Source organism: Triturus cristatus, chromosome 3_2 (genome assembly GCF_964204655.1).
Source record: "Triturus cristatus chromosome 3_2, aTriCri1.1, whole genome shotgun sequence".
Taxonomy (NCBI): domain Eukaryota; kingdom Metazoa; phylum Chordata; class Amphibia; order Caudata; family Salamandridae; genus Triturus; species Triturus cristatus.
This window is the reverse complement of record NC_140584.1, coordinates 385,343,817-385,371,765: the sequence shown is the minus strand read 5'-3', so window position 1 is coordinate 385,371,765 and position 27,949 is coordinate 385,343,817. Positions and strand designations below refer to the sequence as shown.

The window sequence follows — 27,949 nt, the reverse complement described above, 5'->3', positions numbered from 1 at the left end:
TTGCTTTGTTGGTAAATATTCTGCATTACAATTTCCTATCCCTTTAGTGCTTAGGTATTTGCCTATATTCTAATTTCCTTGCACCGTAGGATTGATGCACACAGATATTTGCATTTGTTATTCATATTTGCTTTGACTCTGGTTTTGTTTTCCCTCTTGTATTTGATGTTCAGATAGTCCCTATATATGCAGATTATTTGCAATTATCCTTCTTGCTTGTACCTCTTTGAATAAATAGACTATAGAAGTGGCAACACTCCCCCTCAGATCTGCATGATGAAGGTTTAGAATGTACCCATTAATTAGAAAAATATAGTGCTTTCTGCATTACTTACAGCATACAGCGTTGCATCTGTTTCCACCATCACTGCTATCCATTTTTATTTGAACTGGGCCTGTGACATTAGTCACCTACCTACTCCCTCTGCACTATTTTAGTGTTGGAAAACTTCCACACAATAGCTGTGATTTTCCTTTATTGGAAAGTCGAAAAATAGAGAAACAGGCAATTTATAAGTGTGACAATTAGAACATGGAAAGACAGTGATGTGTGTGCTGTATTGCTCACTGGGATGTAACACGTAGAATTAAAACTTCCCACACCCACAAAAACTTCTTTATCATCTTCCCTTTCAAAACACACAGATTACTTGCCTATCTAGACAAGTTGCTATTGCAATGGCAAAAGGCATGGTGTGACTACAATAGAATACTAAAGTCACTAGGACTAACACATTGTGTAGATCTAATCTGGTAAATCTGACATTTAGCCAGGTGTTAGTGTCTGGTATTGTGTATCTTCGGAAGCACACATAGCACTTTACATTTTTTCCACCAGAGTATCTGATTAAAGATGCAAATACTGCTTCAGTTGTAGCAGATGGGACCATAGACCATTATGTACATACTAAGCCACACCTTTAAAGCAAAGTAATTTAGATACGGTTTCTCTATAAGATTGCTTTCCCGTTGTTTTAATCTATAAAGATCACATTTGTGGACCTGATTGGCTTTGTCTCCTCAGGCTAAAAAATGTTTGACTTTTCAAATTTTGTTTGTTGATTTTACTTTTCAAATGAATTTCATGAAGGTTTTTGACAACTTTATTGGATACTCATTCTTACATGTATTTGTTTCTAGATGCAGTCAGTTATTATCACTAGCCATTCAAAGAGATAGGTTTCACTCCTGTCTCTGAAATTGTCGATGTAATTGATGCACTAATATTGCAATTTATAGTAATCTTGTGGAATCCCTAATGCAGGAACCAGTAACGTTCTTTAGTCATCCCTATTGTAAACCATTTGCTTTTTTATCTGTCCTGGTCTTTGATCTAAATGTGACTTTGAATTATTGCTTTATTTACAAACTCTCATTCTTATTCGCCATTGCAAAACAATTATTAACTGCTGCCCTCTAAGATCATCTCAAAGGTGATCCGTTCTGGATTCTCCTCAGTTGATATTGTGTGTTTCTTATGAATTGCTACCAAAAGGGCCTTCTTACGAGTCTAGCAGTCTGACCGCTGTGAGACCGCGTCCGCCAGCAGTCCACAGCATTTTACGAGTTGACCATGGGCAAGGGGCGGGCTGTATGGATGCACATGGGGCTGGCTGTGTGGAGGCTTACGATTACCAAATATATGGATGCATGTGTGTGCATTTTAACTGCATATGATTCGGATGCACACATATGCATGATTTCTGTGGGACCATACCGTATGCCCATTACTGCGTTCCAGCCCATATGTAGTATGAAAAGGACTCCCCTGTAGATCGCCACACACAGGGTCATAATCCTTGGGGTGAGGACCCTGGTCTGAAGGGAGGATCTGAAGAAAGGGATCCATGTTGGAATCTGCCTGGGAGAAGAAGAAAGGTGAGTACGCACCTCAAATACTTTGTCACCGCCACCTTGAAGCTGGCTGTTGGACCATCGCGGTACGCTTGTGGAACAGGCAACTTGTAATACGCATGGCGGTGCATCTCCCCTGTACCAACCTATGGTGGCTGCCCTTCCCCGATCGCAAACTCGTCGGTCATCGCAAAGCCAATCTGCCCAACTCGTAATAAGGTGGTTGGACTGCCGAGCTCACTGCGCTCGAACCGCCACCTTTGATACAGTGGTCCATGAGATTGCCACACTCCTAATTTCTCTTCCCTCCTTGACACCATTCACCTCCACAGCCAGTGTTCCTCAAGGATCGACCATCAACCCTCTCCTTTTTTAAAATTTTTTAAACATTTTTTTATTAACAATATGAATCAACATCATAAGGCATATCACAGTACATTATCTTTTGACCTCCCAAATCAATTCAGTCCAATTCTAAGTGAGCAGTAACTTAATGCTTGGCAACTAGTATCATGTCTACAGTTATTCATCCTGAGCTGGTAGCAGTGGCGGCATACAGACGTTCCCTCTGAATACATTCCAGTCATTCCAGATGCGAGTCCATTTCTTCGGACATCCCCTGGCCACATATACAGTCTTCTAACGAAACCTACACCAGTCCATATCCCTCTTCCAAGCAGATATTGTAGGCGCCTGCCTCGCCCCCCACTTCTGTGCAATATTACGTTTCTCTATCATCAACCCCAATGTAACCCAGGTGATACGTGTGCGATTCAGGTCCGTGGGCTCCCACACATTTAGGAGACACCTTTTAGCCTCCAAAGTGATGTCGTGCGTGAGCACCTCACTCATTACTTCATGTACCTTAACCCAATATCTCTGTATGTACGTGCAGTCCTTTATTATATGGAGGAATGTTCCCTCATTGCCACATACCCTTCTACATTTGCCATCCTCAGCTCTCCCCATACGCACCAAACCAGGCCCCGTGATGTGTGTATATATATGTGTATATATGTATGTACTGAGTTTATTTATTTACGAAAAACAATTCTGCGGTTTTAATGTTGGCCCACTAGGGCAATAGTGTTTTTGTCTTTTGTTTCTATTGATATACAACTATTCTAATGATGAGCCTTACTTTCTATGTGAAATGTATTATGCAAATACAAGAACTATTATCGCGGAATTGTTCTAATGTGATAAGATTGTTTACATTAGCATGAATTGTATTTACAAAATTAACTTTCCGAGCTCCGTAGTAACTACGATTTGCATGGAACTACGAGTCTGTTGTTACTGTCTATGATTTAGTTTTTTACGCACAACGTATGCACTGAGCACTTAAAATGGCGGCAAAACTTTATGTAAAATGTTGGTGAACAAGCTTGCGGGACAAGCGAAACGCGTTCAACGTTTTAGCTGACCGAATAAAGGAATTATTGAAGCACAAGACACGGCGTCGGCTTTCCTACTTGTGAGGAAGTTCTGTTGAATATTATCGGACCGTGCTTGGGAGGTCCGTTCGTCGACGCGCCCCCTGGTTTGGAGGCGGTAGGCATACCTGAGCAAACGGAGGAGCAGTTTGTCAGCCACCGCCCCCCCGTCTGATGTTCCGGGATTGCTTGCAGGCTTCCCGTGTGTAATCGAGCAAGTTGCAGTTTTCTCCGCGTCAGTAGCAGCATTTTTCCGAGTCGGAGGACCCGAGGAACCTGACTACGTCGAAGGGGTAAGCGGACGCTGAATTCAGACGGGAAGGGGGAAAGCCATTGAGTGAAGAATTACTCTTGTTCATTTAGAACAGAGGACTTTGGCGGTTCTTGGTGCCAGGATTTATCCTTGTTGTTTTAGTCTATTAAAATGTCAGCTACTGAACTAAAGGAAAGGGAGGAAGCGGCTCTCTCCATATTCGATGACGATACACCCTCCGTTCAGAAAGGGTCTGCACCAATGAACACTACGAAAGTCACAGATGTAACAGTGAGATTGAAGAGACTGGAAAAATTAAAACGTTCAGAACTCTCCAAATGGTGGGAAGCAAAGTCCCTCCAGCGCTATCTAGAAGTCAAAAGGGTCCCCAGAGGCCTTAGGATTATGGTGGCACCGACATATGAAGACCCCAATCCGAATATGTTGAAGGAGTGGGCGGAAAATAATCAAGAAGCGTCAAGCAGAATGTTGCACATTCTTATAAAGTATGCTGTCATAGATCGTGCCAGAATACTGGAAGAAATTGAACAAATTCTGCTAATCCTTGACAAAGAACCTGATCAAGATATGATCCTGAAATTCAAAACAGATATGACAGATCGGTTGTCTAAGCTGGAAACTACGATAAAAGAAAGAAAAGCACAAAAGTTCCGGCGTGACAAAATTGATTATGAACGTGGACAAATCTATACGTTCGCTAAAAAATTCGACAATATGCGGAAGCAAAGGCTCAACGCTGCTAGCAGTAGGCCACGTGACCAGCAATCTGATCTGAGCAGTTTACAAAGCTCAGAATTGGATACCGATCTAGAGGAAGGCCCGAGTACCGGAATGTCGATTCCCTCTGTCATTGATGAATTTGATTTTTTACGCGAGGAGAGGCGCTTCAACCTACGCCCGCGCCCTCCAACAAACGCCAGGCCTCCAAGAGGAAGAGGCAGAGGCGGCGCAAAGGGGCAAAGCAACGCAAACAACAATGGCAAGAAGTCAACGAAATCCAACAAATAGAATGCGACAAGGTAGCAACTGTCATTAACCTTACAGAGATGACGTTATCGGACAAAGAGCAAGATATCCTCAAGTTAGGTTTATCCTACTGTCCCAAAGCGAACATTGACTATGTACAAACTAGAGTTGATATCTTTAAATTTACTAGATCACTCAAGTTGAAAACATTTTTTGCAATTGCTCCGAAACAACCAGTAGTGGCACAGGGCAGCTTAATATCAAATCAATCTGGCAACCTGGCTGTAGACGACATGAATTTGATGCTAGTAATGGCGGACTTACATGATGATTTGAGCCAAGAGGCTCAAGCTAGCCAAGAAGTGCCTGATACTCTACAAAAAGCATTGCATCTGGCTGAGAGTGAGAGTTTGAACATAGAACAGAGGGCACCAACCAAGTTTAAACTGAATTCCAAGTTTACGCCTCTGACCAACAAGGACTCTGTAGATGTGTTTAATGATTTGGTGGTGAATGATGTCAAGAAACTGTGCAGTACATTAAAATTTAAGAACCAAGCATACACTCAGCGTGATAAAGATTACTATGCGCTAGTTAAGAAATTGACGAGTAATGACACTTGTATTGTTCGTAATGCGGATAAAGGGGGTAATGTGGTGTTGTGGGGAAGAGAACAATATCTCAAAGAAGCCTATAAACAGCTGAATAACAAGTCCAACTATGTACGGGTTAGCAAGGAAGTAATGATAGCTAGCCACGAGAAATACAACAGTATGTTATTAGACTGGTACAAACAGGGTCTGATTAGCAATGATGAAATGTTGTTTTTGAAGATCAATAATCCCGTGACACCAGTTTTTTACTTAATACCAAAAGTACATAAGAGCATTGAGAACCCCCCAGGAAGGCCGATTATTTCAGCCATTTCCAGTGCACTGGAAAACACCTAGAAGTATGTTGATTCCTTCATTAATCCTTTGGTCAGTAAACTCCCGTCGTTTATACAAGATACGGGTGACTTCCTACGGAAGATCTATGACATACCTTGGGAGTGTGACTACGTTTTGATGACTATCGATGCAACAACCCTGTATACGAGCATTAGACACTCTGATGGGCTGAACGCCGTTAAACACTATCTGGGTTGCAGGCCGTTACAGCTTTGGCATCATACTCAGATGTTATTGTCGATGACCAAAACATGTCTTGACAATAATTATTTTCTGTTCAATGGAGAATTGTTTCATCAAGTGTGCGGGACCGCGATGGGCACCTGCTTCGCCCCCAGCTATGCGAATTTGCATATGGGCTGGTGGGAGGAGCAGGTGGTCCAAGTCCGGTTCCCCAAGGAATGGCAAGAAAATGTAGTTCTTTGGAGCCGGTATATAGACGACCTGTTTGTCGTGTGGAAGGGCTCCCAGAACAGTGCACGTGACTTTGTGAATAGGTTACAAGAGAATGATCTCAATTTAAAATTGACGTTTGAATTAAGTACAGTGAGTGTCAATTTTTTAGATGTAACTGTCTATATTGCAGGAGACAAGTTGGAAACAAAGCTTTACCGTAAGGCCACAGATGGGAATACTCTACTACATGCGACTAGCTTTCATCCAAACAATCTAGTAAGAAGTATTCCCTATGGCGAGTGTTTAAGAGCCATGAGAAATTGCAGTAGCGAGGAAGACCTCAGCACAGAATTATCATGTTTGAAATCTAGGTTTGCAGCTAGAGGCTACCCTAGTAAATGGGTAGATACAGCAGTCTGGAAGGCCCGTAAGAAAACGAGAGAACAAATCCTGTTTAGTCACCATAACAGACATGAGATGCCAGATAATGACAGTGACAGCAAATGCAGGTTGATTACTAACTTCAACATGCAAGAGGGCAGTCTTAGAAAAATCTTGCAAAGACATTGGCACATCATTGCCAATGATCCTGTGCTTAAAAAACATGTGGGACGTAGGCCTTTGATAACTTTCAGGAAGGCCAAGTCACTCAAGCAGTCTTTGGTCAGCAATATGCTCCCTGCAACGAAAGGGAGAACTACTAAAAACTGGCTCAGTAGAAAAGAGGGCTTTATAAAATGTGCTAAATGCAAAGCCTGTGTCCACGGCAAAAACACATCCAACTTTGTGGGAGGCCTAACACCGGTTTCAAATAAAATCAAGGGCCACTATACCTGCAAAACAGATTTTGCTGTATATGTCCTCCGTTGCCCATGCGGCCTACGTTATGTTGGGAGCACAATACTACAAGTACACAAGCGTATTTTACAACACTTGAGGGCCATCAAAAACGGGGATAAATCCTACCCCGTAGCAAGACATTTTGACCAATTCCACGACAGAAATACCAAAGGACTTGAGTATTATGTAATTGATGCAGTCCCACTGAGTGAGAGAGGTGGGGATCGAGTAAAAAAACTGAGGAGGTTGGAATCTAACTATATTATCAGGCTCAATACTAAGATCCCTGAAGGCCTTAATATAGAAGAAGATTTTCATACACATCTATAAAGTTAAAATAACAGTAAACTTCCTTCCCTTTCCGTTTGGCAAAAAAAATTTTTAAAATCATTTTTTAGTATGTATCTTTGTAAATAGAGTTTTGTAGTTTCACGGATATACACATTAATGTTCAACAGACTTAGTTTAAACAATAGCCTTGAAAAAAATGAAATGGAGCTTAGCAATATCAGTATATGCCCACTTGGGCTTAACCCACTAGGATCATGTACTGAGTTTATTTATTTACGAAAAACAATTCTGCGGTTTTAATGTTGGCCCACTAGGGCAATAGTGTTTTTGTCTTTTGTTTCTATTGATATACAACTATTCTAATGATGAGCCTTACTTTCTATGTGAAATGTATTATGCAAATACAAGAACTATTATCGCGGAATTGTTCTAATGTGATAAGATTGTTTACATTAGCATGAATTGTATTTACAAAATTAACTTTCCGAGCTCCGTAGTAACTACGATTTGCATGGAACTACGAGTCTGTTGTTACTGTCTATGATTTAGTTTTTTACGCACAACGTATGCACTGAGCACTTAAAATGGCGGCAAAACTTTATGTAAAATGTTGGTGAACAAGCTTGCGGGACAAGCGAAACGCGTTCAACGTTTTAGCTGACCGAATAAAGGAATTATTGAAGCACAAGACACGGCGTCGGCTTTCCTACTTGTGAGGAAGTTCTGTTGAATATTATCGGACCGTGCTTGGGAGGTCCGTTCGTCGACGCGCCCCCTGGTTTGGAGGCGGTAGGCATACCTGAGCAAACGGAGGAGCATGTATGTGTATATATATATATATATATATTACCTACTGGTGGTCGCCAGTAGGTAGTTATAGTTAGGACCCCTTTTCCATAGGAAATCCGCAACATTCTATTTTGAATAACTTTGGCGCCGGTCGACGAATCCTCGCGAATTTTTCAAAATAGGTGGGGCGCTACGCTCCGCTCCTACCCTGGAAGTCTCGGGGGGATTCGTCAAGCGGGGGCTGAGATAAAAGGGGGGTCCCAAAACGCGTTTTTCCCATGCATTTTTCCATAGGACCTTTAGACAGGGCTACAGCCCGAACGGCTGAACAGAATTACTAGAAATTTGGCAGAGAGGTAGTCCCTAGGTCAAGGAAGTGCCTTTTGTAGGTTTGGTGTAAATCTGTTCAGTAGATTCTGAGAAAATAGCCTTTAAATCAATATATATATCTGAGCCAGCTTACGGTACGCTTACCGTAAGCTTACCGTACGCGTACGGTGGCGTGCGCGAGCGCGATTCTGATTGGCTGTTACATCTAAGTAAACATTCGAATCGGTCGAAACCAGGAAGCGGCGGCCGCCATTTTCTCTCTCGCACTCTGAGGGGGGGGGGCTGTAAATAAAGGCAAAAAACATATAAAGGGGCTGTTTAGACAGCGCCCATGCACATAGCCATGTTAGTTGAGTCCTCAAAGGCCAAAAACGGTAAATTTTTATTTTTTGAAAATTTCGCCGATTACGCTTACCGTACGCGTACGGTGCGCTTACGCTAAAAATTTAAATTAAAAAAAAAAAACTCTCTGTGCATGGCATATTATTGTCATCACTTACAAATTAAATTTAACAGATTACCTATCACAAGGAAGCGCATAATATGTCCTCCATGTGCGCACGGTGCGTAATGTGGGCACGCGGTGCGCGTAGCGCACTGCGTGCCCACCTTGCGTGTACGGCACTAACTGCGTAAAGTGGGCGCGCGGTGCGCGAAGCGCACCGCGTGCTCACCGTGCGCGCACGGTGCGCGAAGCGCACCGTGCGCGCACGGAACGAACTGCGTTAAGTGGGCGTGCACGCCACGAATGGCGTAAAGTAACTTAGCATTTAAAAAACCGTACAAATTCACAGAAAAAACCATAGGTTTCACACACGTTATAGTTAGGAATTAGCATTTAAAAAACCTTGCAAATTCACTGAAAAAACCATAGGTTTCAGACATGTTATAGTTAGCGGAAATTTTACTGATAAAAAACCAATGAAATTCCCCCGTTATAGTTAGTGCAGGCAACTATAACTCACGCGACCGCAATCTTCTGCTGATGACATATGTGTCTTTATGAAAAAAAAATATTTCTAATATATGTATAGCTAAAAATTTATGGAAGAAGACATGGGCAAATAAGTGTCTAAATACAGTATTAGCATCAGCAGAGGATTGCGGTCGCGTGAGTTATAGTTGCCTGCACTAACTATAACGGGGGAATTTCATTGGTTTTTTATCAGTAAAATTTCCGCTAACTATAACATGTCTGAAACCTATGGTTTTTTTCAGTGAATTTGCAAGGTTTTTTAAATGCTAATTCCTAACTATAACGTGTGTGAAACCTATGGTTTTTTCTGTGAATATATATATATATATGGTGCAGAATTTTAAGCTGCACCAGCCTTAGTCTAGCTGCTATGGCCACTTCTCGTGGTGAGGTGACCGCTATTGTCCAGTCTTCGTCGTCAAGTATAATGCCATCCCTTTCCCATTTTTCCTGTATCTTCAGGAGGGGTTCGCCAGAATGGTTCACTAACTTTGTAGGTAAGCGAGATGGCCCTCCAGAATTCGGTCCTCAGGGGGGAGGATTCAGGAGGGGTTACTCCCTTATGGAGACACAACTGTAATGCATGCCGAACCTGCATATATCGAAAGTATTCCGTGGCAGCTAGATCGTACTCCTGTTGCAAGGCAGGAAACGATTTAACCTCACCCTTTACCCAGAGATCACCAATCTTTGAGATACCTATAAGGTCCTACTTGTCGAAGCCTCTAGATGACCACAGATTCCCAAGCAATTCCGAATCCCATAGCGTGATGGCCAGAGTTACCTTGCGGTCCCATCCTAAGCTTCTATTAACCGCTAGCCATATTTGCACCGAGTGTTTTGTTGGCCCAGTCAGGTGTCGCCTCCCTTAGCTGGAGTAAAGTGCCCGGTTGTCATTCCCCCCTGGTAGCAACCACCGATCCATCGCATAGCCCGGATCGTCTGCTTGCCTGTATGTGCCATGATTAATAGCTGCCAGGTGTGCTGCCCAGTAATATATTTTAAGGTCCGTGTGGCCGATACCACCGTCGTACCAGGTGATATTCAATTTGGGCAGCGCAATGCGCGGTTTTCCACTCCAGAGCTAGCTCCGTAGCAGGTTTTCAATTTCTTTAAAATAGCTCTCGGGGACTAGAGCTTGCGAATTCTGCAAAACGTAAAGAAACCGGGGCAAGGCCATCATTTTAAATAAGGACGCTCTGCCCAACAAAGAAAGCGGAAGCGCCTTCCAGCGTTCCGAGTCACTCTTAAGTCTCTGTAGGGGTGGGAGCAGGTTATGAGCATATCTACTCTCGGGGTCGGCTGTGATATAAATACCTAGGTATTTGAAGCCCTGCGTGGTGACTTGTATCGGGCAGTTCCTGGGAAGGCCAGTGAGTGGTCCCCGAAGAACATATAGCATGGATTTAGCCCAATTAATCGAGTATCCTGAATACCTGGCAAAGATGTCTAATACCGCCATAAGGGAGGCTTTTGGGGATCGTAGAAATAACAGTATGTCATCTGCATACAACGATATGCGGTCCTCCCACGTGTCTGCCCACCTTATGCCTCTTATCACCTGATCCCGCCTCACCCAAGATGCCAAGGGCTCCAGGGCCAGAGCAAACAGTAGGGGGGGAGAGAGGGCATCCTCCCGGGTTCCTCTGCTAAGATTGAAGACTTCAGACTTTTTGTTGTTTACAACTACCTGGGCTTGGGGTTTCGAATAAAGGAGCTGCACCCAGTGGATGAATCGGGGCCCAAACCCCATCTTCTCGAGGACCGCAAAGAGATAAGGCCACTCAAGCATATCGAACGCCATGGTAGTATCCAGTGATCCCAGAATCGCCTCCTCCTGAATAGTTGTTGCCCTCTCTATTACCCCGTGTACTCTGCGTAAATTCAAAGCGGTGTTCCGCTGGGGCATGAAGCCGGATTGGCCCGGGTGTGCCAGGTTGTTAATCACCTTGACCAGCCTGGTGGCTTGAGTTTAGCCAGAATCTTTGGTTCAGCATTTAGCAAAGAGATTGGCCTGTAGGAGGTACAATCTGTACGGGTCTTGCCTTCTTTATGAATCATCACTAGGGTCGCTGACCTTTGGTCACGTGGCAATTCCCCTCGTTCTTTACTTTCTTCGAACATCCTACGCAAATGAGGGGCAAGAACGTCTGGTCGGAGTTTATATAGTTAAGTTGGCAGACCGTTGGGTCCTGACGCCTTCCCAGAGTTGAGGCCCCTGATCGCCTGTGCAATCTCATCCTTGGTAAGTGCTCCTTCCAGATAATCTAATTCAGGGGTGGTGAGTTTTGGTAACGTAATTTCGTGCAGGAGATCGCGGGAATCTTGATGTGTGTAAGGGTTTTGCGAAGAGTATACCTGTTCAAAGTGGACTGCAAATGCGTTCGCGATGTCTTGGGGTTCAGTGATTGTGTCTCCCGTCTTGTCTATTAGCTCCGGTACCAATCTGCTTGCCAGTTTCCTTTTATCTAGCAATGCAATCAATTTCCCGGCTTTGTCCCCTTGGTCGTATATTCTACCTATCGTCTCTCTACCCAGTTCTTTCGCCTCGTTCATCATAACTGTCTCTCTTCAACTGTAGGACGTGCAGGGTATCGGGGTTAGGTCCCTCTGCTATTTCCTCCTCCAAACGGAAGATTTCTTCCTCCAACGCCTCCTCGTCCTTTTCTTTCTGCACACCCGCTATTTGAGAGAGCGCTTGGCCCTAACCACTGTTTTAAACGCTTCCCATAGTGTCCGATGGGAGCGCACTGATCCCTCATTTTCTAGAAAATATTGTTCTATCGAAGCTTGCAATGCTTCACGAACCACTGGATTGCAAAGGTGCCAAAGATTAATGGGCGCTACGCTACCCACTCTGTGCTGACCTACCACTAGTTGGGCCCACAGTGGAGAGTGATCTGAAATACCCCTCGCCATGTGCTTGATTTTTCGTTTGTGCGTCAGCTGGTCCGGGGGGGATCAGCAAGTAATCGATTCTGGATTGACTGTTGTGAGCACCTGAGTTGTATGTGTACTGGGTAGTGTCAGGGTGGCATGACCGCCATGTGTCCTGCAACCCCAGAGCCGCCAGAAAGTCCAGGTGCCAGCTATTATAAGGGCAGAGCTTTCTCGGGGGATTTCTGTCTTGTGTACCACTGATCACTACGTTTAGATCCCCTCCCACTACTAGGAGCCCTTCTGGTAGCGTCAGTAGAATGGAGCCCAGGTCTTTGAACGCGAGTCCCTGAAGACCCGGCGGCACATATACCGATATGAGCGTCAACATGTTTCCCTCCCATTGCCCTGTGACGCCGATGTATCTCCCCCCTGTGTCCACCCAAGTGGATTTCACCATCATAGGAAAGGAGTTCTTCAACAGTATACCAGTGCCTCTCGACCCCGTGGTGAAGCCCGAATGTGCCAAGAGATTGTATCCCCATCGGTTGAGGGCTTTACAAGTGTTTCCCACCAGGTGTGTTTCTTGCAGCAAAACTACGTCAGGGGCATGTCTCCTAATATATTGCATCACCACTGTTCTCTTCACTTTGTCCCCCAAACCATTTGCATTCCAGCTCCTCAGTTTAAATTATTTGTCCCATTGCAAAGTCATAGACAATTACGTGTTACCAATCTTCCCAGCTGCAAGTCTACCATGCCTCGTTGATTCAAGAAAAACAAACAACAATTCACTAACCCTCCCAACACCTCCCCCCTCCGTGCTCCCCTGCACTCTGGGCTCAGAACTGCCCATGACCATTACAATGCAGAGTGCCTGTCGCCCGAAAATCAAACTAAATGAAGAAAATTGGGGGTAAACGCCCCCCCCCCCCCCCTTCCCCACCCCACTACATTTGTAGATGTTTTCCCCTGGTCCAACAGCTTCGTCCCCGTATTGTAATTTACCAACCCTCCTTATATGACTCATTATAGTCTATGCAGAACAGGGGTCCAGTCAGTGGTTTAAAGTGTAGGCCAAACGTCTTAGGTCCCCTCATACCTCCTAGTCTCTGGGAGCTGTGTTCCGATAAACCTCTCCAGCCAGTCGGCCGCGTCCTCCGGTGCCTCATAGAATCTGGTTTTTCCCCCTGCCTCCACCCGCAGTCGAGCCGGGAACAGCATTGCGTATTTAAGGCCTTTGTCTCTCAGTCTCTTCCTGACTCTCAAGAACGACCTGCGTTGCCTCTGAACCGCCTGGGTGAAGTCTGGAAAAAAGGTTACCTCCGAGTTCTCCAAACGAATGGGCGGAGCTACTCTGGCTGTCTGTAAGATGACATCTCTGTCTCAATAATTCAAAAGTCTAGTCAGTATAGGGCGGGGTGGCCCTGGTTTCGGCCGTCCCCCTGGCACCCTGTGGGCTCTTTTCACCACAAAGATATTGGACAGGCCTTTAGGTTGCAGTTGTTTGGTGATGAGGTCCACCGCCTGTCCCTCTGCTTTTTCAGGCACACCAAGGATACGTACGTTGTTACGTCTACTGCGACCTTCATATTCGTCCACTTTTCCTTCAGCGAAATTACGGAATGCTTGCAGTTCTCGAACTTCATTTTGTAGCTGGTTAGTGTCCTCTACAAGGCTGGTCGTGGTTACTTCGAGCTGTTTAACTTTCTCTCTATTAGTAGCCAGGTCTGCTCTAATTAACATGACCTCGGAGGAGATCGCATCCATTCTCTGTTCCAGGGATGTACGAATCCCCCCAATAGCTTCCAGGACATCTTTCAAAGTGTGCTCTGGGGTCCCGTCTTCTGGCCCTCCTGCCGACTTATCCTTGGGTAGGTGCTGTTCCGTCATGGCCGCCTTCGAGCAGATGTATCTGTCCAATTTGTTAGTTTGGGTGCTCCTGGGGCCTCTGGCGCTGGACATACTTATGGGCTAGGATGTTGCTTCGTGAAGAGGGTTGGTATTGATTCCCAGGCGTTAATATGACGCTTGCAGTCTCACCAGCCCATTGTATGTCGCGCCAATGGGTCCAATGCATCAGACTCTCTTTCATAAAGATCACCCCTCCAACTGACTGTCCGCTATAGTGTTCCGACCTTCCGCAATGAGTCACTCCCAATCTACCAACTCTTCTGTCTGGCCTGCTGGATACGTGTTATGAAAGGCAGATCTAATATGGCGGCAGTTTCCTTATGCTCGGGAATTTCCCAGGGGGAGCACCCCTCTGCACCAGTGCTTCGCCTCGTCGTCGGTAAGTACTCACACCGGGGGAATTGGCAGTGTTGTGGACCCTTTCCTCTCTGCCAGCGTGATCAACTACTGGGGCCCCTTTCGTCTGATGCGCTCACTGCAGGCGCCGTCTCCCGGTAATCACTCCTCTTCAGTGGGCCTCCACCCTGCCACAGTGCCTGGTTAGGCTGCGGTTGTTGAGCCTTCTAAAGAAGGTTACTCAGTGTGAGCCCCCCCAGACACCCGTTATGTCACTTACTACTCGGCACAGGTCCCGGCGTCTGGGGAATCACGACGGGCCACTCACCGATCTCTACCTCGCTTCTGGGCCCAGTCTGCTCTTCGGATTTCCGCAGCCTCCAGAGATGCCTCAAGCTGTCCTTGCAGGAAGGTCCCTCATTGGGCTCACCTCGCACCGTGTCCGGAACCAGTTAGTTCGTCCCCCGTGACTCACTTCAGCTTCGGGGTGGCAGCACTCCGATTTACGCCCCCGACCCCGTAACCCGCCGGCTGGCAGCGCCGGGTCGGGTTTATTTCTGTGCTCCTGGGTCCATGGCGACTACTATCCCACATTGATATCGCCGTCTATAGAGGTGTTGGTCAGCTCGATATAGGGCGGCTAGCAATCCTCCAGCTCTTGCGCCTGATAGGCTCTGGGTACTGTCCACCCGGCGTTTCACCGATCTGGGCCTCACACGTACTCGAGTCCCCGGTTTTCACCAATAAATAGGCCAGGACTGGATGTGGCTGTAGCTCCGGTTCCTCCGGTCCCAGTGGCCCGATCTTGTGCTCAAATTACTCCTCGGGGCTTCCGGAAGACGCTTGTGGCCTCGGGCACGGATTAGTTGGCTGGATGTATGCGGGAAGGGTGGGTTAGGCTTAGAGTTCTCAACCTGCGGCCATCTTGCTTCGCCGCTTGGCAACCCTCTCCTTTTTAATGTTTATGTTAGCCCCTACTTGGTCTCATTTCATCCTTCTGCCTCAACTGAAACATCTTCACTGTCAGGCTACTCACACTTAAGCTTGCAGATCCATCAGACCTTGACATTAAGGGGTCCAGGTAGCAATGGATAGGTGCATTTTTGCTCCAGTTCCTTCCTTTTTGTTACTTTGTAAGACGGCATGGTCCCAGTCTGTGGTGTCCATGGCATGATGTGTCTGCTGGGGTGTCAGCTGCTATGGAAGGTGGTGCATATGGAACTCTGTGCGAGATAAGAATTTGCTTATACCATGTGGGAACCCTGCTAGAAGCATGTATTTAACAGGGACTGAGGCCACCAGATAATGTAGCCCAAACTAGACATCACAGCCTCGATATGCCTGTTGCATTATAACATCCTAACCTAATATGGTTGTCTGTAGTTCCTGGACGTCTTCTTTTGCTTCCTGTTTGACTTGTTTCTTTTCAGTCAATAAGTGCACAGGAAATCTGTGCTAATGTGCTGCAAATTATTCTGCTTCCTGTTTGTTGGTATGGTCTTATCCCACTTTACTATTTTTGTTCCTGTGAATTTTGCCTCCTTCCATGATTTGCCCTTCCTTCTTCTGTGACTCTGTTTGAGCCAATCTACATTGGTCTTGACTTTCCATGTCAGTACAGAATTTGTGTTTTGCCCATATTCTGCTACAACCTGTCATTGAGAACACTTTCCAGGTTTGGTAGTACAGAATGTGTGATTTCCCATCTCCAGCTTTGTGTATTTTAGTCACTGGTTGGCAAAGTTGCTCATGGAAAAAAAGTTGCCCTTTCCTGAAACACTAGAATTGATTGAGAGTGGAGAAAATTTGGCGTACAGCTCTTGAGCTCAATTTCTGCACAATAGGTCAGGCCCCCAAACATTCGAATATTGGATGCTACTGAACTCCCCTCAAGTTTTAGCACATTAAAAACGAAGCTAGTATATTTTGCCCAGTAACAAAATGCAATGCATCAGCAAGTTTAGGCACACCATCTGAGCCCACCACCAATACAACACTCTTGCCTGAAACGAGTCTAAGGTCGATTATGGGACTATATACCTATTTGAAACAATTTTCCAAAGTCTCTAAATGATGAATTGCCTACTCACATTTTCCCCACATTCTGTTTTCTCTTTAAGAAGTTGTAGCATTGCCTTGGTGCTCTCCCGTCTTGACTATGCCAACAGTTTATACTTGTCTGCCAGCCACTTCCAACTCCACAGGTTCCAAAGAATTCTGACTGTTGCTGCGCTCACAGTTCTGAAGCTCTTAAATTTTTACACCGGCTGCCATTGGGTAGATGCATTCTGTTCAAAGCAATGTGCACCACACATCGGGTGATTCTCGGAATCCAGTATTTCTTTAAACTAAACTCAGTACTTATCATTAAGCTGGACCACTATTGTAAGAAATTTGTTTTTTAGTTGCGAAGAAGTGAGTCCTTTCCAAGTAATAAGTCTGCAAGTTTCTTTTTATTGGGAATTATGTACCCAATTGTTGCACTTGACCCTCTCATGGTGGCGAAGTAAAGCAGTCTGAAGTCTACCTGGCAAAGTTGGTGTGTGCTAGTAACCCCTGCTCGCTGGTATGCATCACAGCCCTCAATTAAGGACTGCCCAGTCAGTACCTTTTCTTATAAAAAGAAAAACAATTTTGTTACACATGTTACTAAATACTGTACATTTATTACAAGTATGTATAATCCGGTATACAGAAATATCCTTGATGACACTCTCATATCACATTACACCCCAATAAGGCTGGCTTAGTCAAGGTGTTACCACAGTAGTTAGAACAGAAACCATGGTATACTTCAGCACTGCAACCACATTGAAAACAGTGGGGATAGTACTAATATGCAATACATGGTTTAACCCACTATTGAAATCAGTGGGTGTAGTACCAACATTTAGTAGCATTCATTACACTGTAAAACCATGCATTGTCAACCATCAACATTGTTAATAAAGCAATGAATTGAATAACTCGTCCTGGAATCTTATTTTTTTTTAACTATGCTGCTCTTTTAACTTTAGAACCAACCAACAACAGTTTTTGTGCTTCAGAGCTTATAAGTGAAAAGCTCCAGGAGTGTTTGGAAAACAAGAAAAGCTGTTTCTAGGGTCATCCATACCACCCCCAGGGAGAGTCAGGGTGATGTTAAAGAAATATAATCTCGGAAGCGGCTAAACTTCCTGCATACCCCCACAACACTCTTAGGCAAAGTTGGGGGTGCCCGGCCACTTCCTAGAACACCACAAGAGTAAATATGCAAATTTTAGACCTTTGCAAAGGCTCATGGGGCACTCTTAAGGACCAGCTGATCGAGCCTAATGCTTAATAAATTAACATCCTTATTTTCTTTGTATACCTTTGCCCCAAGCGACTTTGTACCATGCTTTTTATCTTCATGGGTACCCGTTTTTGTTGAGGAGCAGTGCGAGGAGCCCACTCCGTCCAGCCTGCTCTGTTCTCCAGTAGGTGCACTTGAGAGCCCCCGCCCCCCAAGAAGAGTTGTGCTGAGGGTGTCTCGGGGGAGGCGCAGGGGGTGGACAAAGATGCTTTTGAGCACCTCCGAAGCGCTTTTCTGGCTTAGGTGGTTGCGCCCCCCCCGCGCCTCTTCCTGCCCCAGAGCCTAATTCATCTCCTCCGCTGAACTCCCCGTCCCCTGACAGGGGTACGCTTCGCGGTCTTGGCGCCAGACCAGTTCTTCCACCACATTACCACAGGATAGTATGGGCATGCTGGACCCGGATGAAATAATCCATCCGCGGTCGGTAACCTGGGCGCCTGGGGAAAATGTGGTCAAGTTTGTGGCGGGTCGCCTCCGCAAGCCCCTGGAAAAGGAGGCCAGGGGGTGTTTAAGGGCTGAGGAGGGGAAAGTAGCTTTTACCCCGGAGCTTGTCTCCAAGATGGCCACCTTCCTGGCCAAATACTTAGAAGATCCCCCGTAAAGGCATTGATCGTTCCTGGCGCTCCTGCCAGGATACGGTTTTGGATGCAATAGGGCCCCTAATGAAAATCTTGGATATGGTGGAAGAGGCGAAGGTGACAGGTTCCACCATATCCCCCGAAGTTCTGTCGAACTGGGCACAGCGGGCGGTTATCTTTTTGGGTAACGCCAATTGTGCCCTATCGACCGAACGACGGCGTTTGCTCCTGATCAAATTAGACCCAGAATTGGGCGATTTTGCCTCCTCGGAGACGGGGGGGGGGGGGTGGCGCAAGGGGGCCTCTTCGGAGACCCCTTTGTTAGAGACCTTGGCACATTTTTGGCCGCATTCACCTCCTTGGACAAGGCCCAGTCCAACATCAAGAGAGTTTTTCAGCCCTGTTTTTCCCAAGGGGCCAGTCGTGGTGGACAGCAGATTCCCGGTAAGGGACAAGGCTCCGGGCGGGGACTGAATGACTCAACCGCAAACTACACAAATTTCTACCCTACCAGGGGCCAACTCTTCCGAGGCTGCGGTGTCTTCAAAAACAACACAGGCGGCAGAGGTGCCAACGTTAAGTGTTTTACCTGCATCTCAAGTTTGTATCGGGGGTCGGATAGCGGCCTTCCAGGGTGCTTGGGCGGATATCACACAAGACACTTGGGTTTTGCAAACCATCAGGGGATTTCATATTGAGTTTTACGATCTTCCCCGCCAGGGAAGCTTTCTGCACCCAATCACCTTCTGCGTTGCCGATGCACAGCTGGTCGACGAGGAGGTATCCGAGCTTCTCCGCAAAGGGGCCATTTGTCGTTCAGCTTTGCATCCCAACGGTTTCCTCAGCAACATTTTTTTGGTGGACAAAGCCGACGGGGGTCGATCTCAGGTAAAAAACCTCAAAGAATTAAACGGGTGGTTTACCGACATTTCTGGGACGTCCTTCTCCTGAGCGATTGGATGGTCCGGCTGGACCTCAAGGATGCTCACCTAGTGGTCCCCATCCATCCTTCGCACCGGTGGTTCCTTCAATTTTGCTGGTAGAATCAGATTTACGAATTTACCGCCCTTCCTTTCGGGCTATCCTCGGCACCTTGGTGCTTCATAAAGGTGCTCCACCCAGCGGTGGAATTCTTAAGGAGCCAAGGGATACGTATGATTGTCTATCTGGACGACATCTTACTCATGGCACAATGTCCCAGGAAGCTGACTCTTCATCTACAACAGACTGTTTCCCTCTTGCAGGGGTTGGGCTTCGTCATCAACGGAGACAAATCAGTCCTCAGCCCTACTCAGAGTATAGTGTTCCTCGGGTTTGTCGTGGATTCACTTCGCCTTTCCTTAAGCCTGCCGTCTTGGAAGATGGCCAAGATTTGACACGAGTTAACGCAGACCATCTCCAAAACTCACACCTCTCCGTCAGATTAACCTGGGGGGCCCTCGTTCCCGAGCTCTGGCAAAGGAGTTTTGGGATTATTGCCTGGCTCATCACATTTCGGTGACAGTAGAGTATCTCCCGGGCCAAGCCAATGAGGTGGCAGATTGGCACTCCAGGTATCTGAGGGACTACAGTCAGTGGAAATTGGACGTTCAAGTCTTCAGGTGGTTAGACAGCCTCTGGGGTCCATTCTCGGTGGACCACCAGCTCCCTCGCTTCTTCAGCTGGAGACCGGATCCCCTCGCGGAGGCCACGGAGGCGTTCCTCCAGGAGTGGGGTCAGGAGAGGAGTTGTGCCTTCCCTCCTTTCTTGATGGCGGTTTGGTCGACGGCGCAGATCCGCTGACAGAGGTGGTGATGGTGACTCTGTATTTCAGGTCCCAAGTTTGGTTTCCAGTTATTCTGGAACTTTCTTGGGATTCTCCAATCCTACTCCCCCTGTTTCCTCATCTCCTTCTGAATCCGGATGGAGAGCAGCATCACCTCATTCTCCAGGGTTCTCTCTGCCTCATGGCATGGCAGCTTTCAGGCGATGTTGGTTGCTCCCAGGCCTTTCGAGACCAGCTGAGGCCCTCTTATCTAAAGCCTGGGCGGACAGTACCTCAAAGCGTTATCGCTCCGCCTGTACCAAGTGTAAGCGTTGGTGTCTTCGACGGAGCTGGGTCCCATGGTCACAGGCGTCATTCCCGTCCTAAACTTCTTGGCGGAATTGGCGGCAGAGGGTCTGGCGTCCCGCTCCATTAACGCGGTGCGTTCTGCTATTTCGGTGGCTCACTATCCGGTCGAGGGAGCTTCAATTGGGGAACACCCTTTTGTTTGTAGACTCCTGAGAGGTATTTGGCTTTCATTGCCTCCGGAGCAGCGCTATTCTGTCCTGTGGGACGTCATCTGGTCTTGAATCTCTTCCTTTCTTGGCAACCCAATAAGTATCTTTCTTTGAAGGAAATCTCAGCCAAGTTGGCCATGCTACTATGCCTGATCTCGTGTCACCGAGTCTCAGACGTGCGGGCGCTGGACATCTCGGCGAGAGTTTTTTCTCCAGAGGGAGTCACGTTTACGGTGGGTCTTCGTACTACGTCTTCCTCACGATCTATTTCCTATCCAGCATTTTCGGAGGTTCCCAAGTTGTGTGTTGTGAATTGCCTTAAGGCGTATGAAGATATAACTCTAGAATATCGGGCGAACGACCACAAATTATTGCTTTAAGGAAACTGCACAAAGCAGTCTCCTCCCCCACCATAGCCTGGTGGGTGTGGTGGGTCATGCAGGAAGCGGGTATCGATACCAAACAGTTTGGAGCTCTTTCAGCCAGGGGTGCGATGGCTTCTAAGGCTTTTCCCTGGGAGCCCGTTTGGAGGACTTAATGCGCGCCGCAGATTGCTCCTCAGATTCCACCTTTAAGCGGTGGTGTTGGGATAAAATCATTTATACTGCTTTTCTGGCTGCTGTGAAATTTATGTTTTGAATAAAGAAGAGAAAGACGAGCATAATTCTCGCCTTCGTGTCCTTAATTGAAACTTACCATTACTTATGCTAGGCAAATTTAGATTCTTGGCCATTTTAAGATAGTGACATCTAGTAATTGATGAGAAGACCCTCTCTGACGGCCTTCGCTCCTCCCCCCACCTGACAATGCTGGCTGACCCCTTCTCCCTAAGCCTTATAGGGGTGCCCAACCTGTATTTGGCTCCAGAGGTCTGGGCTTCCGCCTGTGTTTCTGTGGGCTTTACCAGTCCAAGTGCAGTGTCAGAAGTTAATTAATTAGCACATGCATATTTCCGCCACCCCTTCCTTCCTCAGAAACTGGGTGCAAAACTGTTAATGGCTTTATTATGTGGGGAGGCCTTTAATCCGCCTGCCGGTCAGCAGAGTAGTTAACACACATATAGCTACATTTTGAAAGGCATTTTAGACTACTCTCTCTCTCTCTCTCTCCAGGAAGTGTTGTGAAGTGGGAAGGGTAGCCTCGTGGAAGCTATTGCTATAGCTAGTGAGTCCCCCCTCCCACAAACAAGATAGCATAAAAATGGTTACCCCATACCGACAGTCTTCAGATCACTACTGGGCGAAGACAGAAGTATTGCCCTGCTGCTGCCTGGACCCAGCAAAGACTGGACTGCTGCACCCAAGGGACCGGAAAAGAGTACTGTGCCTGCTATTCTATTCTGTTTTTGTTGAGAGCATATCTACTCAAACCGGGCCTCCCAGCGCTAATAGCAACAACACCAGCCAGAATACCTTAATGGACTTTATTTATTTCTTTACAAAGTTTTATATAGCGCAAACTTGACCCGAGTCGGGTATCAGAGCGCTTTACATAGCACCAGTTACGTTACATGAGGACACGCATTCATTTTTGTTAGGCACGGGGAGATTAAGGGATTTGCCCAGAATCACAGGATGTTCAGCGTCATTGCCGAGATTCGAACCCAGTTCCCCAGATTCGAGGTTGACCGCCCTAACCATTAGGTCAACTCGTCTCCGGTTATTGCTGGGCTTTAGAAAAGGTGAGTTTTGATAAGTTATCTGAAACTAGCTTCTGATTGTTGGAATCTGATGATGATGAGGAGAACATTCCACAGTTTCGGGACAAGGTACTCAAAGGAGCAGCTACAGCTTCTCGCTCTGCTGTCCTTAGGTGCCTTCAGAAGCCCTTGCTTCGCAGACCAAACAACCTCCTTGGAATGCAGGGGGAAGATTCATTTGCAAATGATTAGAGGGCCTTTTCCATGCATGTTCTGAGGGGCAATGCAGAGGGCCTTAAATTGGAATCTTTTTTGAACCAGCAGCCAGTGCAGAACTACTAGGACTGAATTTGCTGATTGGTATTTGTGAATTTTATACAGGATCCTGGCTGCGGCATTCTGTACCACTTTTTTTATTACATATTTTGAGCTCCCTATATAGAGGGAGTTTCCATAATCAATCTGTGAGCCGATGAATCCTTGTACAACCACGCTCCTAGTAGATAGTAGCAGCATATATTGGAATTTCCTGGGAGTAATCAGAATATCGAAACAGGACCTTGCCAGTTATCCAGCCTGTGTCCATCGTAAGTTTGTAATCGATCCAGAAGCCAGGGCTTTTTACTCCCTGGGTGGGCTTACGGCTCTCTTCTAGATGGTCCGGCCATGATAGGTTTGCCCATCTTGAGAGGTTGTTCCCGGCCACAAGTACTTCTGTCTTTTTACCATTAAGTTTCAGGCTACTTGCGAACAACCACTCTGTGGCCTTCTTTACAATGGTTAAGTTGGGTAGATATTCGACTGGCTTCAGGTGTAACGGCCATGATAATTTGTGTATTATCTGTGTACAACAATAAGGATAAGCTGTGTGCACAAACAGTCTCTGCCAGGGAGAGTGTGTATAGAAAGAGAGTGGGACTCCACACTTTAGAGTGGACCACTGAGAAAAATGAAAGCCAGCAGTGATAATCACATAGCATCAACAAGAACAGCGGCTCAGCTGTTAGCTGAATGTCAGAAGTGGGCTAGTGGTGAATTCACTATTAATGGCATGCAACACTATGAAGAATATCCCAATTACAGCAGTTTCAATTATATGCTCTACATGTCATTATAGACAAGCAAACTCCAAATAAGAAGCTGAGGCAAATTACCAAACATTTAAATTATTCAGGGACTCTAAATGAGATTAGAGCTAGGAATAGACTACAGGAACTCCATTCAGACTGCTAAGATGGAAAATGTTGATAAGCAAAGATTTGTGATATTCAAAATATGGAAGCAAATTTTGTCGTCATGTTAATTTAGATATGAAGTTCCTCCAGACTTCGACTAATGTGCTAGCTCCTGCGGGCCTGGTAATCACATATCACATATCAAGTGAGTATATATCCAATTGAAGGGCCATTTACTCACATCACATTTAAGAGAACCTAAACGTCTTGACTCAGTGACTAACTCGTTAAAATCTTGTACACAGAAAAGGACTGTCCCAGAATTAGGAAAGGGATCGCTATTTCTCTCCTCCAATTTATCGACCCTCGGTTTTTGGAAATGAACTCAACTGCATGTTGTGGGAAACTGCAAGATTGGGCTGGTTTAATGTACCACCTATATTCCACTCAGAGTTACGTCCCTCTCGTGGAACTCTACAATTTATGGACCTGCTCTCTTCAAATCCATCAATCTGGTAGTCAACACAACATCTCAGGCTTTGCATTTTTTATTGATTATCAAGCAACCTTTGATGGGGGTACATTTGGCCTGGGGCATTTCCACAAAGCTTTTGCAGAATATGCAGAGCCCTTATTCTAACTGTTGGACCCATATTAATTTTGGGGTTAGCTCAGCCCTGCCTGTAAAAAATCTACTCCATCCAAGAGCTGAAGCAGAGGTGCATACTAGCACCTTTTTTGTCTGTCTTTACAAAACTGATTTAGGAAAATAACTTGGGAAAGCTCAGGTTATTTCTACCAAAGTGGGGGTGGATAGGTAATCCAGCTTTTGCAGTACCCTGATGATATGGTTAGATTTGATTAGACTACAGGGATCTTTGCATTCTGTAGAATTAGAAGAGACAAGTTAAAGGTTAGTAAGTGGAAGGTTACCACATTGGATGGAAACAATGAAGGCTATGCTTTGACGTTTGGGAGAGAAGAGGGTTGAACATGTCTGTTCCAACAAATATTCAGAGGTATTGCTTGAACGTGGAAATCACCACTGCCGTTTGCTCAACTTGAAGTCCAATGCCTCCAGCACTACTTCCTCCTTTGAAAGAAAATACTTTGTTTCCTGGTACCTTTGACGATCTGATTGTGTCAGTAATTAAAGCTTAGTTTATACCTTCAATAATATAAGGTGACATAGTGCACTGCGAATGGTTAAGGATTGCGCGGTATTCTGTTTTATTTGTGCTGGTGAGTCCACAGACCTTGGTCCTTGGATCTCACTCTCCCCGGCAGCTCCGCCGTGCCCTGCGTCACCCCTGAAGTCACAGACCTCCGTGGCAGGGTTCGAGTCTACCCTGATTCAGGTGATTGCTGTTGCGCATTGTGTGCTTATCTTTACTCTAACTGTGCCTGCTGCCTGTGTTTTGTAATATTTGCCTTGTATTGTTACAGTCCCTTGTATTGTTACTGTCCTTGCTGTGTCCCACTGTGTTTTGCTGCCGCTGACCTGACTCCTCCCCCTACCACCCCGCTCCTGCCTCCCAGCTGCTCATCCCTCCCCTTTATAATGGCGGCCGCTGCGGGGGAGCGCCCGTGAGTACACAGAACTCGGTCCTTGGAACTCACTCTCCCCGGCAGCTCCGCTGTGCCCTGCGTCACCCCTGAAGTCACAGACCTCCGTGGCAGGGTTCGAGTCTACCCTGATTCCGGTGATTGCTGTTGCGCATTGTGTTGCCTAATTGTGTGCTTATCTTTACTCTAACTGTGCCTGCTGCCTGTGTTTTGTAACATTTCCCTTGTATTGTTACAGTCCCTTGTATTGTTACTGTCCTTGCTGTGTCCCACTCTGTTTTGCCACCGTCGCTGCTGACCCGTGACTCCTCCCCCTACCGCCCCTGCCTCCCAGCTGCTCGTCCCTCCCCCCCTGCCCTTTATAATGGCGGTCGCTGTGGGGGTGTGCGCCTGAGTCCACAGACCTCGGTCCTTGGATCTCACTCTCCCCAGCAGCTCCGCTGTGCCCTACATCGCCCCGGAAGTCACAGACCCGTGACTCCTCCCCCTACCGCCTCCCAGCTGCTCGTACCTCCCCTTCATAATGGCGGCCTAAGGCAAGCCCGTCTGCACCCCTCCGCACCCAGCGCCAGACCCCCTGGCTCCCACGAGAGCCACGACACCCGACGCCGCTACGACGCCAACTTCCTCCACGATCTCAACACCGGCCGTTCACCCAACTGCTGCCTGGCCACCCCGAAGCTCACCCACGGACCCTTCTCCTGCCGAAGCTGCAGCTTCACCAGCCACTGAACACCAGCACGCCCTGCCCCACCCGCCAAGGCAGGACGCAACCATCTCAGATGCATACTATTCAACACCCGCTCTGTCCACAAGCACGCTATTGAACTCTGGGACTTACTCAACTCAGCCTCCCAAGAGGTCGCCTTCCTGACGGAGACCTGGATGTACCCCTCCTAGGCGCCACACATTGCAATAGCCATCCCGGACGGCTACAAGATCACCCAAAGGGACCGCACCAACAGACCAGGAGGAGGAATCGCCATCGTCCACAGGAATACCCTCAGAATCTCGACCAGCACTAAAGACACCTCCAGCACCACCCAACACCTGCACTTCCAGATCCACACCGACCCAAACACCACCCTCAGAGGAACCCTTGTTTACAGACCCCCCCGGACCCAGACCACAGTTCTGTGACTCCATCTCTGACATTGTCTGCACGCAAGCCCTTGCTTCCACAGACTACATCCTCCTCGGAGACCTGAATTTCCACCTCGAGAACACCAACTACAGCAACTCAATCACCCTGCTCGAAAACCTCGCCAACCTCGGACTCCAACAGCTTGTCACGACTCCCACCCACTCCGCCGGACACACGCTCGACCTCATTTTTTCCGCCAGCAACCACGTCACCTTCAGCCACAACACCGAACTCCACTGGACCGACCACCGTAGAATCCACTTCACCTTCAAGAAACCCACCTCGCTCCACAACCCGCAACGGATCCCTCACCGCAGCTGGAACAAGGTTACTGACGACCAGCTGATCACCACCCTCGCCCGAGACCCACCAACAGACACCACCAACACAGACTCAGCCGTCCACAACCTCAGGCAATGGATCGAGGACTGCTCCAACACTCGCCCCGATAAAAAAAAAAAAAACCAAACAGACGCATCGACAGAAAGGCCAACTGGTTCACCACCGACCTCCAGGAATCCAAACGGACTTGCCGAAGACTCAAGAAAAAGAGGCGCCATGAACAGACACAGGACAACCACTTTGCCTACAAGAACGCCAGCTGCAAGCACCACCAACTCTTTCGAGCCACCAAAAAGGCCTCCTTCAAGGAACGCATCGATAACGCGCACAACAGCAAAGAGCTATTCAACATCGTGAAGGAACTCTCCAACCCCAGCTCCAGCTCCGACGACATCCCGCCGTCACAAGACCTATGCAACTCCCGAGCCACTTTCTTTTACCGCAAGATCGCAGACATCCACGACAGCTTCAACACCCAGACCCTCCCGACAGCCACCAACACCACAGACTCACCGCCCCCCAGCCACACCAACCTCCTGCTTTCCTGGACCCACGTCAACGACGATGACAGTCAAAATCATGAACACCATCCACTCTGGCTCACCATTCGATCCCTGCCCTCATCACATCTTCAACAAAGCGAGCTCTATCATCGCACCCCAACTCCGAAAGACCATCAACAGCTCCTTCGAGACCGCCACCATCCCGGGAATCTGGAAGCACGCCGAGATCAATGCCCTTCTCAAGAAACCCAAGGCGGACCCAAAGGACCTCAAGAACTTCCGGCCATCTCCCTGCTCCCGTTCCCAGCAAAAGTCATTGAGAAGATCGTCAACAAGCAACTGACCCACTTCCTCGAGGAGAACACCATCCTGGACCCGTCCCAATCCGGTTTCCGCAGCAACCACAGCAACAAAACCGCCCTCATTGCTGCCACCGACGATATCAGGACCATGCTGGATAACGGCATAACCGCTGCCCTCATCCTCCTGGACCTCTCGGCCGCCTTCGACACATCTGCCACCACACCCTACGTACACACCTCCACGACACAGGAATCCACGACAAAGCCCTGGACTGGACCACCTCCTTCCTCACTGACCGAACGCAGAGGGTCCGAATCCCTCCATTCCGATCTGAAGCCGCGAAGGTCACCTGTGGCATACCCCAAGGTTCTTCTCTCAGCCCACCCCTTTTCAACGCCTACATGGCACCGCTTGCAAACATCGTCCGATCACACAACCTCAACATTGTCTCTTACGCCAACACCCAGCTGATCCTGTCCCTCACCAAGGACCCCGCCACCGCAAAACCAACCTCTTTGAAGGGATGAAGGCCGTCGCCGAATGGATGATGAACAGCCGCCTGAAACTGAAATCGGACAAGACAGAGGTCCTCATCCTTGGCTCCATCCCCTCTGCCTTGGACGACTCTTGGGGACTGATCCTACTGGGAGCCGCACCGACACCCACCGACCACAACACGCAACCTAGGGTTCATCCTGGACTCATCACTCTCAATGACCCAGCAAGTCAACGCCGGCTCCTGCTTCAACACCCTCCGCAAGATCTACAAATGTATGCCCACTGCAAACAGAAGGACAGTCACCCAGGCCCTCGTCAGCAGCAGACTGGACTACGGCAACGCCCTCTACGCAGGAACCACGGTCAAGCTCCAAAA

General features: G+C 47.4%; 1 protein-coding gene across 2 annotated transcripts in view; it reads left to right on the top strand.

Moving 5' to 3' along the window:
* Window positions 1–27,949, top strand: part of AIRIM (AFG2 interacting ribosome maturation factor) — a 222,309-nt gene that overhangs the window by 5,508 nt on the left and 188,852 nt on the right. The gene's annotated exons all lie outside the window — the stretch shown is intronic.